At 46.9% G+C, this 18,645-nt stretch overlaps 1 long non-coding RNA gene and 1 pseudogene across 2 annotated transcripts in view; one reads left to right on the top strand and one right to left on the bottom strand.

Moving 5' to 3' along the window:
- Positions 1 to 18,613, bottom strand: part of Gm10069 (predicted gene 10069) — a 64,525-nt gene extending 45,912 nt beyond the window's left edge. For both annotated transcript variants that reach the window (NR_028593.1, NR_028592.1), the window contains exons 1-2: positions 17,983 to 18,613; positions 17,674 to 17,855 (exon numbers count right to left, since the gene is read on the bottom strand). This is a non-coding gene — a long non-coding RNA (predicted gene 10069). The remainder of the gene's footprint in view (positions 1 to 17,673; positions 17,856 to 17,982) is intronic.
- On the top strand, positions 9,028 to 10,274 carry Stambp-ps1 (STAM binding protein, pseudogene 1; annotated as a pseudogene).
- Positions 18,614 to 18,645: the final 32 nt, after the last annotated feature.

Raw genomic sequence — 18,645 nt, 5'->3', positions numbered from 1 at the left:
AAGCAAATTCCAGGACAGCCAGGGCTACACAGAGAAGCCCTGTCTTGGAAAAAAAAAATTATTATTTTTCTGCACAGACTTTATCTTGTCTTGCATCTGCTTGGTCAGACCTTACTACCTGGCGATGTAAAGGAGCCCGGGAAACATTCTCTACTCTAGACAGACACGTGGTTGTCAAAGATTTTGTTGTTCTTATTTCATGTGTATGTGTGTGCCTGAGTTTGTGTATGTGTGCCGCATCCAGCATCCATGCGGGTGTCTGTGGGGGTCAGAGAGGATGACAGGTCCCACGGAACTCAAATTACAGGTAGTTATGAGGTGTAAGATGTGGGTGCTAGGAATGGAACTTGATTCTCTACGAGAGCAGTGATTCTTAGCCACAGAATCATCTCTCCAGCCCCAGATGTTAGGGATGCAGATGTTAGGGTTGCAGATGAGAAAACAACCACAGGAAGCTGCAAGTGGGTTCCTGAAACCCAGAACTAAGCAAGGTTTGTTTGTGTTTGCTGAGTGGTGGGAGTTTGGGAGAAAAGGAGCTGCTGCCCCCCTCCTCCAGCTCTCTCCAACAGCATGTTCTGTAGACGCCCACTCTGCCTGGAAACGTGTTGGGAGGGAATTCTGAGGAAAAGGGTTCAGCCACACCACGCTGACACACCCCAAAAGCCATCACTGAGTCCAGATTCCTGACCCACAGAAACACTAAAGAAATTTTAATCCTTGGTTTCTCCCCACCAAATCTGAAGCTGGAGGCTGCCCCCAAAGCAGTATCAGAGATGCTTCTGATAAGGAGTTCTTCAAACCATTCCAGCATGTGCCTGGCTGGACTTCAAAGAGAAGAAGTGGTCGGTCGACGCCGGGGTGAGAAAAACACATATGTTCAAGAACAGTTTACTCACAGAGGGACTCAGCAGCTTGTGGGTGGGCAGGAAGAGACGGGCCTTCTGCCTGCGTGGACTCAGCAAGGGAGGTGGGAGTGGAGCTCCTAGTGAGGTTTATGGAATTCAGTTCAGGGTTAGTGCTCGCACTCTCAGAGGTTTGAGCAACAGCCTAACTGCCTCTATCAGTGCCCTGAATGCTCAAGGCCTCACTAGGAGTCATGGCTGCCCAGAAGACATTCTTGCTGGGTCAGAACACTTGAGTCATCTAGTTAAGTGGGGTAAACCAGTTAACCCTAAAACAGTTAATGGGGTCACGCTCTTGAGTGACAGGAAGGGCGCATGTCAGGCCTAGGAGTGTCTATCCCACATAGGTAGAGGAGTCAAAACAATGATGACGAGGGCTGGTGAGATGGCTCAGCAAGCACTGACTGCTCAAATCACAGCAACCACATGGTGGCCCACGACCATCTGTGATGAAGTCTGACACCCTCTTCTGATGCGTCTGAAGACAGCTACAGTGTACTTGTGTATTTTAATAAATAAATCTTTGGACCAGAGTGAGCAGGGACTAAGCAAGCAGAGTTGAGAGCAAGCAGAAGTCCTAAAAATTCAACACCCAACAACCACATCAAGGCTAACAACCATCTGTACAGCTACAGTGTACTCACATACATAAAATAAATAAATCTTTTTTTTTTTTAAATCAACTGGGACGGAAGCAAGCTGGCCTTGGGTTGAAACATTCTACTGACAAATGTGCTGACTGTTCACAATCCCAAGGAGAGGTAAAGGACAAGGATGTAAATGCCTAAGGTGAACTGACTCCCAAGTCTGACCCCAGTAGTCAAATTCAGTGGAGGAAAGGTGGAGGTGACAATGGATGGAACCAGCTTGTGCCCAAACAGTGGAGGAGGCTTGGCTATCCAGAGAAGTCCGCAAGGAACTTCAGTTCAAAGACACTCAGCTCCTTTTCGTAACCGTCTCTGATTTTTTCCTTTCTTTTTTCTTTTTTTTTTTTTTTCATTTATTTAATGTCTGTGTGCTCTGATGCACACACATCTGCCTGCCTGGAGAGGGCATCAGATCTCCCTATAGATGGTTGTGAGCCACCATGTGGTTGCTGGGCATTGAACTCATGATCTCTGGAAGAGATCTTAGCCGCTGAGCCATCTCCCCAGCCCCTCCATTTTTCTTAAGATTTACTTTTCGTTTATGTGCATGACTGTTTGGGCTGCATGTGCGCATGTGCACTGGGCTTGCGTGCTGCCCACAGAGCCGAGGCCACAGGATTCCCCTTAGAAATGGAGTTACAACTGTGAATCAGCACTGGGTGCTGGGAACCAAACCCGGGTGCTCTTCACTGCTGAGCCATCTCTCCAGCCCATCATCTTCCCCTTTTAATGTTTTAAAAACATTTTGCTGCTCTTGTTGCCATGTATTTATTGTACACAGTACTGGGTTACAGGACATTTTCCTGCAAGTACAGGATATTCATGATCTCACCTGCCCTCTTCTCTCCTCTCTCATTGGTTCCCTTAGTTCTGCTGTTCTTCTGTGTCATATATGCACACATATTTTACGTAGCTTGATAAAACCTAGGCTCCACCAATGAGAGAAAACATGAGCTATTTGTCTTTGAGTCCGATCTTATGCACTTAATATGTTTTATTCCCATTTACATCCATTTACCAGAAAACACCACAGTCTTCTTGGCTGAATAATATTCCACTGTGCACATCTGCCACATTTTCTTTAACCATCCTCTAATGGTGGATACCTAGGTTGTTTCTGTAACTTAACTGTTTGTGAAAGGTGCTACAATAATCACCTATATGCAAGTATCGGTACTGTCTTGACTTAGAGTCCAGGTAAACACCCAGGAGTGGTCCAGCTGGGTCAGATTGTAGATCGATGCTGCTGTTGCTGCTGCTGCTGCTGCTTGAAGCTGGTGGCTCTTCTGTCATCAGTACTCCACATCCTCTCCAGCATTTGTGTTTTGCTTGGTTTTGAGAAGAGCTCTCATTATGCCACCCTCACAGGCTGGGAACTCAGTATGTGGACACTGGCCTCAGAGACCTGCCTGCCTCTGCCTCCCTGGTGTAGGGATTGAAGGCACTCACCACTATGCCTGACTTGTTTCTTAAAGATCACCCTCTTGGAGGCAAGTGGGAGGAGGAGTGGGACTTGGAACTGTGGGAGGGGAGAACTGGAGGCAGGGGGCAACAGCTGGAATGTAAATAAATAATTTTTAAAACTAAATATAATTTTTAAATTTATACCATAAAAAAAGATTGTTATTCTGACTGTGGTGAAATGTAATTTCAATGTAGTTTTTATTTCCCTGATGGCTAGTGATGTTAAGCATTCCTCTATGTGTCTACTGGCCATCTGTACAAGATCTTTTAAGAACTGTGTTCCTCTCATTAGCCTATGTATTGATTAGCCATTGATATTTTGGGTTTTTGAATTCTTTAATCCTGTCACATGAACTTTTCAAACATTTCCTTCCATTCTACAGACTGTTTTCACTGGGTTGCTTTCTCTTTAATAATAACTCGTCTTATACTTGTTGACAATTTCATGCATGTATGCAATGTATCTTCAACATATCCATATCCAACTCTCTCCCATGGACCCCTCCAACCATCCCCCTCTCGCCCTTCACATCCTCTTTCCATTTTTATTTTTTATTTTATTTTATTTTATTGGTTTTTTTCAAGACAGGGTTTCTCTGTGTAGCTCTGGCTGTCCTGGAACTCCCTTTGTAGACCAGGCTGGCCTTGAACTCAGAAATCCGCTTGCCTCTGCTTCCCAAGTGCTGGGATTAAAGGTGTGCACCACCACACCTGGCCCTCTTTCCATTTTTAATAACCCGCTGAGCCTACTAAATGCTCTCTGCATGCACCTCTGTGTGGAACCATCCACCACAGTATGAGCAACCCATCATCAGGCATACCTGGGAAAAACAATTCCCATTCCCCCGTATCCAGTGTCCATCAACTGCCACTAGATCGTCGGTTAGAAGTGGAGCCTCATTTCCCACCCTTCCTCCCTGCTCTCCAGCTCCGACATTCTTCCAGACTCAGTTTCAATAGTTCTCAGTCCCCCTCAGAAACAGCATAAGCCAGGCTTCCACTGTCCACATTCCTCCTGAAAACCAGGTCCAGTGACCTGAGAACTAAATGATGATGGTGCTGAGCTCAGAGGCGACTCCGTTCTCAGCATCTGTTTTCTGGCCTATTATTCTTTTCATCGATGTGGCAAAAAACCCAACAGAAGTTAAGAAGGGATCTGTCTTCGTTGTTGCTGATGTTTGTCTCCTCGCTGATTCAAAACTGCAGCAAATTAACAAGATTGACTACGTCCCATACTATAAATAAGTATAATTTTAAAAGACTTGAAAAGAGGGGGAAATGAAGGTATTTCATATCTACTGAGGAATTTATTATTTAAAGCCTTCACTGTGTTTGAGGCCAGCCCAATCTACATAGCAAGTTCCAGGCTATGCAGACATACATAGTGAGAGCCTGCCTTTAAAACAAACAAAAAAGGACTCAGGAAACAGGGAAGGGGAAGAGCACTCACTATGCACACTGAGTGAAATATGCAATGTGCTGAGTCTCCCCAGATCTTTCCTGTACCCTCTCCACTCTACAGACGGCTTGGGAAGCCAGGGAGTGTGGATTCCAGCAACAGGATTCCCTGGTGCTCTGGCTTTCCCATGAGAAGTTCTAACAGTTCACTGCAGACAAGGAAGATACTGAGTTCAGAGCACACACAGCAGTCTCCCGGTCCCCACTGTCGGCTGAACCTTGATGGGACAAACAGCCCCAAAGCCCCTGTCATTCTGCTCTGCTCCCATACACAACGTTCCTTCCAAGTGCCAAGTCTGCTCCGGACCCACCCAAAGCCCTCATGCTTATAAGTGACAAGCTCTGATTTGACCAGTTCCAGCATGGTTCACTCTTGTGGACTTCTGAATCCCACCCACGACTTTCATAGTTAATTTATGCACAGGATGTGAGCCATGCTAATCCTGGCATGTAACTTGTTTCCTGTGAGGTCTCTGAGCGCCTGTTAAATCTAAGCACTTGCTGCTCAGTCCGAGGGATGGAAGCTGTGCTGCACCTGAAGCATCAGATATCACACCACTAAGATGAGCGAGGTGGGCTGTTGACCCGATGGTGCGAACCTGGAGATCTGAGTTCAATCCCTGGGCCCCACAGTAAGAGAGAGAAAACATGCCCCCAAAAGTTGTCTTCTGATCTCCACACACGGGCCATGGCATGCATGCCCCCACGTGTATGCACATATCCCAGATGCTTTTTTAAGGATGAGCAAGGTGAAGTTGCATAAAAGGCAGACAAAAAAATATAGAGTCCAGAATCAATGTGCACAAGGTTTAGGGTAAAATGTCTGTCTGTCTGTCTGTCCTTCTGGGGCATGAGATGTCAAACTTATTTCTACCTTAACATCCTTGCTCATTGACAGTACTTCGGTTTAGTTAAAAACATTAAATACTTGGAATTTTTTTTTTTTTTTTTTTTTTGGTTTTTCGAGACAGGGATTAAAGGCATGTGCCACCACACCCGGCGGAAAAATATTTTTTAAAAATATTTATTTTAACCAGAAATGTACATAGCATTTACATGCACCAGTGCTTATTGTGAGATTTGCATATAAAAAAGTTCAAAATACTTTTAACAATACATAAATGCTTATTTATAGTTCAGATATATAAGACACTGTGTAGCCAATAAGAACAATTTGTAAAATAGTATTTATTAACATGAAAGAATAGATGCTGCATTATGGTTTTAAAGAGCGGAGGAGGCTGGAGGTGAGGTTGGCTGGTAGAATGTCGGTGTATCACGCACAGGGCCCTGCGCTCAGTCTCCAGCACCACATAACCTAGGTGTGTTAGTTCATCCTCTACTTTCAGCGCTTGGAAGGTGGAATCAGAAGAATCAGAAATGTAGACATCCTTGGCAAGGTATGGTCCATCCTGGGCTACATAGGACTCTGTCTCAAAACAAGTTGGCTTGGCAGGTAAAGGAACTCGCTTCCAAGCCTGTCGGCTTGAGTTCAATCCCCAGAACCCACGTGATGGAAGAAGAGAACTGTGTCCCGTGGGTTCTTCTCTGGCCTTCATGTGTGCACTCTGGCATGTGAGCCCATGCATATACTCACACAAACACAAATTAATGTGTTTAAAAGAAAAGCAAAGCAAGGCATCAGAAGCTTACAAGCAAGCTGCAGCCATTCGAGCCTAAGTCTACCCTCTTTTCTGAATTACTCAGAAAGCACAGCTTTTCCTTTTCTTCTCTTTTCTAAGCATTTGTTTTAAACTCTCTGGGCTTTTCCCTAACACCGTGGGCTTCTTATTCTTTCCCTCAAGCCCCCTCCCACCATATGACTGCCTCTCTGCCAGGCGCCTGACCTCCATGCTGGCTTACATAGCCTGGGTTTTCTCCTCTCTCCTCCACTTTCCTCCCCCAGCAGCAGCTGAGGTTAAGGCTTGCCTGCCCTACTGCCGTGGGATGGGTTTCTTTTAAACTGTAATAAAATTGTCCTCAAATTTCCATGTGAGTCCACTCTTAAATTCTTCTATTAATAAGACTAAGAACTCCAAAAGGGGAGCCTGATTTTACCAGTATTGACTGGTAACCACACAAAAGGACCCCAAAACCCTAATAACCTCTGGGGGCAACAGACCAGTTAGTACTGAACTGTCTCTGAGGAAAGACAACAGCAGAAACTCAAGAAACTTTTGGTAAAATCAGCTGGAGAGATGGCTTAGTGGTTAAGAGCCCACTTGCTGCTCTGCTCTTCCAGAGGACCTGAGTTCAATTCCCAGCATCCAGGTGGTGGTTCACAACTCCCTGTAACTAGTCCCAAGGAGATTCAATACCTTTTCTGACTACTTCAGCCACTGTACACAAATTGGAAGATATACATACATACATACATACATACATACATACATACATACATGCAAAACACTCATACACATAAAATAAAACCAAGTTTAAAAGCTTTTAATATAAAAACCACATTTGATAGAGCAGGTATGGTGAGGTGGGAGGGGTGCCTTGGTGGGCCCATACTGAGGCATCCCTTCTGCTGAGGTACCAGCCATATAACAGGTATAGTATAGACTAGAGTATACTTAGGGACAGAGAAAGGGAGTTGAGAAGGGAGTAGAGGCAGAGAAGGACAGAGAGAGAAAGAGAGAAGAGGAGAAAAGAGGCTGGCCAGGAACACATGGAGAGAGGTTCGGGAAGGAGGAAGAGGAAGGAGAAGAGACAAAGAGGCAGAGAAAGCAAGAGACTAAGAGGGTAAAGGAGTAAGAGAGTAAGAGGGAGAGGAGGGGCCAAATAGTCCTTTTATAGGAAGCCAGGCCAATCTGGCCCATTCATCCCCATGGCCCCTCTTGGCCCCTCCCACTTTTCCCCTTGGTGAATTGACTGAAGGAGCAGGACAACTTACCAGTAGCCACACCACTAAACAAAGTATTTCTAACTCTCCCCAGATCCCACTAACTGCCCACAGATTCTCAGGGAAAGGCTGTGCCTTCGAGACCCTCTCTCCTAGCAACCTTTAACTGCCTACAAGTCTTCCCAGAGTGGCAGGGCCTCATGAGACGCTCCCTGCTCTGTGACAGAATGTTGTTGGTGAGCCAAATCTTACACTGGTTTTGTGTAGGCAATCAAAGCTGCTGGAAGTCAGAAAGGGCAACAGCCATGTAATGCCCAGAAGGCAACAGTGTCCCACATCACTCTAACCCTTCCTCTGACTCACACATTCTTCCGGCCCTCTCTTCCATGAGCCTTGGAAGGAGTGATGGAGATGTCCCATTTAAGACCAAGCACCTCAAATAATTTCTGAGTCTTGACTAGTTACATAAGAGCCTCTTTATTAAGTGCTGCTCAGAGCAAGGAGAAGGTTCTCAGAGAAGAGCAAACGACAGCATGGGGCCACGGGCAAGGCCACAACATATGGAAAGCATTTGGTGGGCACATCACATTCAAACATCAGAAATAACTTCCCCCACTCATGTCTATGATCTCCTCAGCCGTGAGTTTCAGGCCAGGTTTGCAATATTAAATGTGGATTCCCTTCTGTGGAATGGGCCTCAAATCCAATCAGAAAGTGGAAGGAAGCCTGTAGAAGCCTTCCTAAGTTTCAGACTTAAAAGAGCAATAGTCTTTGATTCTGAAAATAAAGAGAATCTGATTCAAAGGAGAGAAGAGAGTGAAGACATTTTTCACTTTGGAGCAGGACAAACTTTCCTGTTTCTTTAAATAGCCAAGCATATGTAACGCTGTGCTCTGGCTTACCTGGGATGCCCTTCTTGGCCTTGTGCACTGGGAAACACCTATCATCTTCCAAGCCTCAGTCCAAGTACCTCCTTTCCTACTCTCCTTAGGGTATCACAGTTCCCTGAAGGATCTCCTGCCTTAGCACCTTAGCCCACACTTGGCACTGGGTTCCTATGGCTGCCCTGTTCCTTATGATCCTCCCTATTTGGGAACCCACATGAAAATATCACCTGCAAATTATAAGTAACGTTGTTAATGAACACTTATAAGACACACTGAGATGATCTCCCTAAGTTAGGAGCCAGAGGAAAGTATTGTCATGCCTGCCTTACAGGCTCTCACCTGCCTAGACTCAGCCAGTCAGGGTTGCTGTATCTCCCCACCATTCTCTCCACCCAACCCCATCTTCTGGCTAGATATCTGGCCTTCCTATTAGCTACTGCCTGCTTTATGACACCATTCTCCCTCCAAATCTATCAGCACCCATTAGAACGTTGGGAGCTTCCACGGAATCATCCATAAATAAATTGGAAAATCCCAAGTGACCAGTGACTAGTCTCCATATTGGACACACATGGTATTGAGCGTCAGCAACCCAGACAAACCATATTACTGCATCCTTAATCCCCTGTAACTGTGACTGACATTATTACCTCTTCTCTGTGTCAGAAGATGCCCGTATTCAAACAAGATGGATCTCAGGACAACAGATTCCTCCAATGTGGCTATATTCTGAAGGCAGATTTCTGAATCAGAGGCTTTTGGGTCTCATGCCTGACCATGGAAATTATCACCCTTCCACCAAAGACAGGGTAAAGTTCCTTCCCCAGCTTGAGAAGGCAGTGGAATTCAATACTCCACCCTGTCAGCACACCCACTCTGGAGCAAGTCATCTACACAGCATCTGTTTACTTGAGCAAGCAACCTTGAACATGCCTTTATCCTCTACAGCAAGTACGTCAAGCCCTTCATGAGCCAAGTCCCTAGATAGCAGGATCAAAAGTAGCCGTCGCTCCCAACAGTCAGCAGGTTACTGGACTTGCTATTCCTGGGCAGAGGGTCCCGAGGCCGGTTTAGAGAACATATGAAAGAACGAAACTAGCCCAAGGTGGGTTTAGAGAACATATGAAAGAACGAAACTAGCCCAAGGTGGGTTTAGAGAACATATGAAAGAACGAAACTAGCCCAAGGTGGGTTTAGAGAACATATGAAAGAACGAAACTAGCCCAAGGTGGGTTTGCAGAAACATATGAAAGAAGAAGGAAACTATAGAGAAAAGATGGGAGAGTCGGAATGCTCCCAGCACATGGCCATCCTGCAAGCACCAGGGACAGAGAGCAAAAGCCACACTGGTGAGAACAGAAACAGTTCTATGCCTTTGAGGAGATGATCCAGAACCAGGAGCTGGAAAAAGAGTGATTAAAAACTGTGCAAGAGTTTAACAAGGTGGGACCAGACCCAGAGGCTGCTGGGGCCTAACTCAGAAAAGCCTCCAATGAGTATTCACAACCCATGTGTTATCTACCGGCTTCAGGCTGTAACATAGCCAGAAGGCTAGCTAAGTCAGCAATGGCGGACAGGCCTTTGAGACCTTGAGTGCTGAGCCACAGAAGTGGATCACACTCAGTGTATGGTACCTTGATCTACACCGAGTTTTCCCAGTTCACTGACAATAATACCACCTGTGACATACGTGCAGTACTCTGTAGGAAACTGATGAGCGAAGACGTTACCATCATACATGTTATCCCCGACGAAATGCTGGGTCTGATTATTGCAACATAGAGAATGAATTTCTTCCCACAGGAACTAGGTATGCTCATACTTGGGTGGATTTACACCCCCCTCACATAGTCAGCCTCCCTTTCTAGTGTAGACATTCACTGCTCTTAGCAGATGATGTCGACAAGAGTCAACAGCTGCTGTCTGCCCCACTGCCCCCAGGTTCAAGGAAACAAAGCCATCTAAACCAACTGACCACAGACTACAGGAGATTTCTTTCTGTTCTTATAAAGGCTTTCATACAACAAAAGCATACTGTGGTCATGTGACTGTTAAGGACTAGGCAGTGACTACCATAAATGAGTCTCAACCTCCTAAGAGCTACAAACCCTAGTCAGTTTACTATTGCACTTAAATTTAAGCTTTCCAAGAAGATTTGGAGACAACAAATAGGAGTATCAATGGCAAAGAAAGACTGAATATTTTTGGTTTTGTTCTTTTGAAAACAGAACATTGAATATATTTTTAAGACAAATTTGAAAGAGGAAACCTATCACACTAAGCAACTAACTCAAAAATTAGGTGAAAACAGAGAGCATCTTTCTGTCCTTCCAGACTCAAGTATTACCCATCTTCCTTGTCTCTGCCTATCAGCCTGCACACTGTCTACCTCTGGACTAAAGAAGAGCAGCTGTGGTGAGATCTAAGAGCCCTTTAGGAACGTTTGGGTTCTCCTTCGGCTTGTGACATCGGTGTTGGGGACAAGTTGGGCTGAGTGGTTGGCCTCCCAGTTTTGTCAGATCACTGTTCCTGTGTTTAGGGTGTCAGCAATTGTTGGAGACCCTGTCCAGTGAAAGAGCATACTTTGAATTTCTTGTTCCTCTCTCTACCCTGTTGACACTGTTACTGCCTCTACTGCTTTAACAAGGAAGGCAGTCACTGTTTACTGTGATTTTTGCTCATACATTAAGACCCCAACCTTAACCACTAGCAACTTTTAATTTAAACTCACCCGCTCTGGTAAGATGGGGAGTCTTTAGTCTTCTGGGTTTTCAGCCTTTGACTGAAGTCCAGATTCCAAAGAGGATCTCCCGGCTTCAGCAAGTCATGTGATCTCACACGCCCCCTTCCGGTAAGAAGTAGCAAAGCCTCAGCTCCTAGGGCAGGGCTAACTGTAAGAAATTTGCCTAACACCTAACAGAGACAATGGATTAGAAGCTTGTGATTGGAGGCGCATCTGTAAACTGAATGAAAAAAAGAAATAAAAGGAGAGCATGACTGCTCCTAAGGGGCTGAGGTTTTTATTATAGATATAAGGGGGAAAACAGGTAGAGATGAGACATCTGTGAGAGTCCAGAGTGAAAGTGGCCAGACTGAGCCGGGCCACGTGACAAGAGGTGGAGAAGGACAGGAAGAGAGGAGCTGAAGACCTAGAGGGTCGGCCGGGGTCAAGAGACAGGTGTAACCAAACTTGGTGATTTATACAGGGACCCGAGGAGCTGGGAGGTGGGGAGCCCAGACCAGTACTTGGGCTGGAGAACTCAGGGTAGCGGGTGGGGTATGCCAGCCAGGAGGACCTCAAACAGGTAGGGACTGAGGGACGCTGGGAGAACCTGGCCGCCAGCTTCCGCTTTGTTATGTTAATAGGCATCTCAGTTAGCCTAATGAGTTTGGCTTGAAACCAAACTCAAAAGAAGTTCAAGGAGGCAGGGAAAGCGCCTGCACAACTAAATGCTCAGGACAACCATGACAGGGAGACCCCCAGCTACCTTTGAATGCTCTACTGCTCACACGGGGAGTTCAGAAAACAGGAGATGTTTGCTAAGTGACCAGACAGATGAAGGGAGAACAAGTGAGAAGCAGAGGAGCGCCTGCTGATGGGATGGGTCACTTACACACAGCAACCCTCCCTGCTACACAGAAAGCCTGCTCCACTTAGCAGAGGATCCTAACTGTCCCAAGCCCCAGGCATCTCCGATTTGAGCCCAGAAGTTGGTAATCTTATTCAAAAGCAAGACATGTGCCCCACCCATAACTCTGACAACTGAAGAACTGTGAGACCGGTCCCCAGGATAAACTGAAATGCAATGACAGTCACTGAACACCAGACATATGCAATGAAGAAAAGAACTCTTACTCAGGAGGACCGATCAGGGAAGTAGTCCTCCAAGACTTGATTCTGAGCTACCCAAAGGAAGATAGAAGGAAAAAAACAGGAAAGTCACCACTGGCCTGGAGGCATCTTGAAGTCCTGGTGCTGAAGCAAAAGGACATGAGTAACCACGTAGCCCATAGTCCTACTGTTGGGTAGTGTGCCACCAGGACTGGGGTGATATAGAGGACAACTGTATACTGTTCCAGGTTCTGCACAGCAGTGTATTCTGGAATCTTGTGCTACAGTCCTGACCCCAATCTCACTCCAACACTAGGTCCCTGTCTTTTCAGGATACAGCATAAGGTAAAATATTGATAAGACTAAGTCACAGGCTTACCCACGCCATCTTCCTATAGTACCAGTGAGCAAGCCCTAGGGGGTGGGAGGTGAACACACTGAGCAATCAAATGAGCTGGAGAGCCCAGGGAGGTGGTGGCTTTGGCCTCCCAGATTCCCACTCCCTTGCTGACAGCATCAGTGTGGCTCATGGAACAAGGTGGGACCATTTGCGCCTCTCTCTCTCTCTCTCTCTCTCTGGTTTTTTTGAGACAGGGTTTCTCTGTGTAGCCCTGGATGACCTGGAACTCACTCTGTAGACCAGGCTGACCTGGAACTCAGAAATCCACCTGCCTCTGCCTCCCAAGTGCTGGGATATTTAAAAGGCATGTGTCACCACTGCCCGGCCAGGACTGGATTCATCTATGCCTCTTACACAGATGTACACAGATGCTCAGTTATATCCTGGGGTAGCTTTCCTGCTGTCCCAGCACTTGCAACACCCCTGGCTCCCTTCTACTGCAGACTCTATGGTAGAACTAATCAACATGGACTAAATCCAAAGAACTCATTCTACATTCTTTGCTGAACACTAAGCACTGGACATACAACAGGTACAGCAAATTAGGACAAACTTGTTGCTTAGAACAAGAATTGTGGTACCGGGTGCTCAGAATACCAGCATTAGTGGGTGAAGGGAGGGGGGTCATGAGTTTGAGATCAACAAGACTCGATGGCAAAACAACAAGAAGCCAACTATGATGGTGCAGAATCCATCATAATCCCAGAAGCTGGGAGGTAGCAGCAGGGGAATCAGAAGTTCAAGGTCACCCTTGGCCACATAGCAGTCAAGGCCAGCCTCCGCTATAGGAGACTGTAACAAGAACAAACACAAAATCAACATTGTGTGGTTGCACAACGTTATATTATATTTAAAGCCACTGAACTGCCCAGTTGGAACGGAGGGGGGGGTGTTGGGGGGGAGAGCTTGCCATGGTAGCACAGGCTTTTTTGTTTTTGTTTTTTTTTTGTTTTTTGTTTTGTTTTTGTTTTTTTTTTTTGAGACGGGGTTTCTCTGTGTAGCCCTGGCTGTCCTGGAACTCACTCTGTAGACCAGGTTGGTCTCGAACTCAGAAATCCGCCTGCCTTTGCCTCCCAAGTGCTGGGATTAAAGGTGAGCGCCACCACTGCCCCGCCAGGCTTTTAATCCAAGCATTTGGAAAGCAGAGGCTCAAGGACTGAGGCCACGATGGGATACATGGTGAGATCTCACTTCCAAAACATAAAAACAGTAACAGAAGAGCTTTGGAGACATTTAAAGCCACAGCAAACAAAAAGACCTAGGGCTAAGTCTCATGAAGTGGCCACGGGGCTTCCGCCCCACTGCTGCAGGCTTCACAGCCACTGACTGTGGTGAGGCTGAGGAGTCCAGCGACAGGTGAGTTTTAAAATGTGGTATATATGCCCAGTGAAACGCTACTCAGCCACACAGAAAGGACAGAACCAAAGATTATTCTAAGCAAAATAAGCCAGACTTGAATAAATATGTTTCCTCACGTGTGGGATCTAAATGCATCAAATATGTATATTGGAGATGAAAACAGAAAGAGAGACCACTTGGGGAAAGGGAGAAGGCAAGCCGAATGGGGAGTGGGTAGAAGAGAACAGAGGACAAGAACAAAGGAGAGTGACATCTATATATGAAAGGCCATAATGAAACCCATCACTTTGCATGAGGACTGAAAAACCCAATGGCAAACAGGACTTCCAACCTGGAAAGTACAAAACCCACTGCTCAGTGTTGCGGCAGCAGGGGACAGAGCAGGCCGGTCCTCCCGCCGACCCTGCATGCGCTTCACTTCACTGTTTTTGTTTGTTTGTTTGTTTTCAACATCTTTAGCAGTATTTTTGTTTGCATTCTAGGAAAATCTGTCCCACATGTTCTAGTTTCCATTTCTGTTTCTTCTCTGCTTTTTTGTTTTTTGTTTTTTGTTTTTTTTTTTTGTTTGTTTTTTTTTTTGTTTTTTGAGACAGGGTTTCTCTGTGTAGCCCTGGCTGTCCTGGAACTCACTCTGTAGACCAGGCTGTCCTCGAACTCAGAAATCCGCCTGCCTCTGCCTCCCAAGTGCTGGGATTAATGGTGTGCACCACCACTGCCCGGCCTGTTTCTTCTCTGAAGAATCCTTTTCTTTTGTTTTCAATTGTTCCTCTCTTTCCTGTGCTGCTGCCATTCTTCAAAAACATAAAATTACAATTTTAATGCAAGACATTTAAAATGCATCATCCTCTAAGTAAGAAATCTACAACAGACAAAAATCTTATCGAGAAAACGGGGTTGGGGGAGGAAAACAAGAAACCTGTTGCTTTAAAGGGTAGGGACCTCCTGTTTGAGAAGAAACCAGAGGATCAAGAGCTCTCCAATCAGCCAATCAGCAAGTGCTGGGTTCAATGTCAAACCTTGTCTCAAAAGGTGGATGGACTGAGAACCAGGTGCACGCCTTTAATCCCAGCCCTGGGGAGGCAGAGGCAAGTGGGTCTCTGTGAGTTCGATGCCAGACTGGTCTACAGAGTGAGCTACAGGACAGCCGACAGCCAGGACTACATAGCGAGACCCTGTCTTGAGGTGGAGGTGTCTTAGGGGGTGGGGGTGGGGGTGGGGGTGGGGGGATGGACTCATCCACTGAGAGCACTGTGCAGTGCAAACCTGATGTCCTGCGTTCTCTCTCTAGAGTCCATGTCAAGGTGGAAGGTAAGAGCTGACTCCACAAAGTTGTTTTCTGACTGCCAGTCATGCTGTGGAACATCCATGCTGAAACAGGTACACGCACACACACGCGCACACACACACTCCAACCATACAGTACCATAACAGAAAATACGTTCTTTTAGGTAGAAAGGGCTAGAGAAGAATACCATATACATATGGGTGCACACTTACTGGCACAGTGACAGTATTATTTAAATGAGGAGGGTGGAGGAGGAGGAGACCACGAGACCTCCTAAGGAGTGCACATGAGGAAGGTTCAGGCTGGCCATTCCTCCAGAAGACCTGGGTTCAATTCCCAGCTTTACATGATAGTACACTGATCTAATGCCACCCTGGAGGATCCAGTGCCCTCTCTAGGCCTCATGGGCACTGTACGCACACAGTGCTCAGACAAACATACAGGCAAAAAACCCATACATGTAAAAAGGTTAGGGAAAAAAAAAAAACTTAAATTTTTTTCAAGAAAAAAAAAAGGGACATACACGACCAGGAAAAATTCCAGATGCACATAGCCCTGCCCTGAGGTTCCAGACCTCAGTCCCTGTCTGTTGGCCTCCATCCACAGCTGCATCGCTGAGGGAAAGCCCTCTCACTGGAGACCTGTCCTCATGTCCTTGCAGGATACCTTCCCTCTTAGTGCATTGCTCCATGCTCCTTCTGCAGTGCTCCATGCCCTTACTGCAGTGCTCCATGTTCCTACTGTAGTGCTCCATGCCCTTACTGCAGTGCTCCATGTTCCTACTGTAGTGCTCCATGCTCCTACTGCAGTGCTCCATGCCCTTACTGCAGTGCTCCATGCCCTTACTGCAGTGCTCCATGTTCCTACTGCAGTACTCCATGCTCCTACTGCAGTGCTCCATGCCCTTACTGCAGTGCTCCATGCCCTTACTGCAGTGCTCCATGTTCCTACTGCAGTGCTCCATGCCCTTACTACAGTGCTCCATGCCCTTACTGCAGTGCTCCATGTTCCTTCTGCAGTACTCCATGCTCCTACTGCAGTGCTCCATGCCCTTACTGCAGTGCTCCATGTTCCTACTGCAGTGCTCCATGCCCTTACTACAGTGCTCCATGCCCTTACTGCAGTGCTCCATGTTCCTTCTGCAGTACTCCATGCTCCTACTGCAGTGCTCCATGCCCTTACTGCAGTGCTCCATGCCCTTACTGCAGTGCTCCATGTTCCTTCTGCAGTACTCCATGCCCTTACTGCAGTGCTCCATGTTCCTACTGTAGTGCTCCATGCCCTTACTGCAGTGCTCCATGTTCCTTCTGCAGTACTCCATGCTCCTACTGCAGTGCTCCATGCCCTTACTGCAGTGCTCCATGCCCTTACTGCAGTGCTCCATGTTCCTACTGCAGTGCTCCATGCCCTTACTACAGTGCTCCATGCTCCTACTGCAGTGCTCCATGCTCCTTCTGCAGTGCTCCATGCCCTTACTGCAGTGCTCCATGTTCCTACTGTAGTGCTCCATGCTCCTACTGCAGTGCTCCATGCCCTTACTACAGTGCTCCATGCCCTTACTGCAGTGTTTCATGCTCACCGCCATCCCCACACACATCACATTATAGCAGTGGCCATCACCTATCCACTTACCACTGGAAGCCAAGTGCTGCACTAGACACACCGGAACATTCCCTCCTTTGTAACCACTGGGTCACCCTATTGACAGGACTCACAGACAAAACCTGCCCCAGTTTTGACAGCTATACTGCAAGGTGAGCCAACCCTTTGCTTATTGCTAACCAATAAGAGCTGTCTATCATAACCTTAGGTAACTTTGTGCCCGCAGTCTGCAGGCACTGAGTGCTGGTGCTGAGTGCTCCACTGGGAGGTGCTCATGAGATCAAAGGAGTTAGGCCTCCAACAATGCTGTTCTCAGGGAAGAGACACAAACTCACTGCTAATACTTTCTCCATCACAACTTGCTGTGCCAGATAACACCCAAAGACCATAATCAGCAGGTACCTATGTGAGCACCAGAAAGATAAGTACCATGTGCAAGGCAGTGGTATACAAAGGCTCCATTCACTACCAAGAGCCTTCACTACCAGAGTAGCCACACACACACCCCACATATTCTCTGGCAGTGTCTCTAGCCACCTAACAAATCAGACCATGGTTAAACTCATGAGACTATAAATTGCTGGAAAGAGTAGCTTACTTCTACAACCCATTTGTTTGGTTCCATCAGAAGGGACTACAATAAAATACCTAATATACTTAAACCATCATAATAAGGGTTATTATTATTTCACTTCTTTGGGAGGGATAATAGGGCACAAGTGTGGATGTCAAAAGACAACTTTGAAGGGGTTTTCTCAATACTGTGGGTGTTAGGGATAAAACCCAGGTCTAAAGACTTTCAAAAGCACCAACATCCACTGAGCCATCTCGCAGGCACCATATAATAACTAGCTTATTGCCTACTTAAACGCCATCACTTGCGTTGGACCACGAACAGCACCATGCTGGGCACACAGAGACAAAAAGTTCATTACACTGGAATGAAAACTCGCAAAGCCAATAATACAATAGGCAGGTCTGATAGCACTCACCAGGCTGTATAACTGGGTACTAAACTGCTGGGCAGAGTCAGGACCTCTCCAGACAGATCTTCCATCAAGCCAGCACTGTTCCGGTAATCAGAACTTCATGGTTTTAGCCACACAGACTCAGAACTCCACAGGCATCTCATAGGAGCAGCGAGCAGGTTGAGAAAACCTTCCTTCCTATTCACCTTTAGTAAAGAGGGGGAAGGGGGAAAAAATTTTTTTTTCGCGTGAGCTGAAACCATTTTGTGTGCCAGTACTAACCAAAAAAGGCTGATTAGTATGGTGGGAGAAAAGGAATTTTAACACACGTACCTCCACTTACAAGTCTATGGCTCTTATAAATCTGCTCATGGCATTTTTGCGGTGGGCCTGCCAGGCTGCAGGGAGGGCAAAGTTGTGTCCGATCTGTGCACCTGGGCTGAAACTGTCCCTACGGGGCCCACACTTTCAATCCCTCGACCTCTCTTTCCCACACTGCTCAGGTGCCCACGCCTGGAACCATGGGCATCTGTGGCACAATCACGGGAGGCCGATCTTTGCCACTTCACATCTGACTGCCTGTCTCCAGCTATTCCGCTGTGGGCCTGGGTGAGCAGGGCCGGCCACGAGGCAGGCCCGGACTTGGGAGGCTCGCCACTTGGAGTCCTGAGGATAGAGAAGGATCTGGAAAAATCGCTTAGACGCGGGCAGAGGGGTGGGGTAAGGGTGGGGGTGGGGCGGAACGACATAGGGAAGATTGTGATCCCAGAGGTCCTGGTGTAGGAGGAGGGCACTCCTAGGGGCCATCAACCAGAAAAGCAAATCTTAACAAAAACGACACAAACAAACAAAAAAACCAAACCACTCCAGTACCCTCAGTCCAAGAGCCTCAACCCGTTTAACCGCTTCTCTAGAAAGTTCTCCGCTCCCGCCCCTTTGCAGCCCGCTCGTGCCGCTCCTCCCTGCCCCGCCCCCGAGGCGGAGGGGACCAATTGC

This window comes from Mus musculus, chromosome 6 (genome assembly GCF_000001635.26).
Source record: "Mus musculus strain C57BL/6J chromosome 6, GRCm38.p6 C57BL/6J".
NCBI lineage: Eukaryota > Metazoa > Chordata > Mammalia > Rodentia > Muridae > Mus > Mus musculus.
Note: the sequence above shows the minus strand (reverse complement) of the source record. Positions and strands in the feature narration are given on the sequence as shown.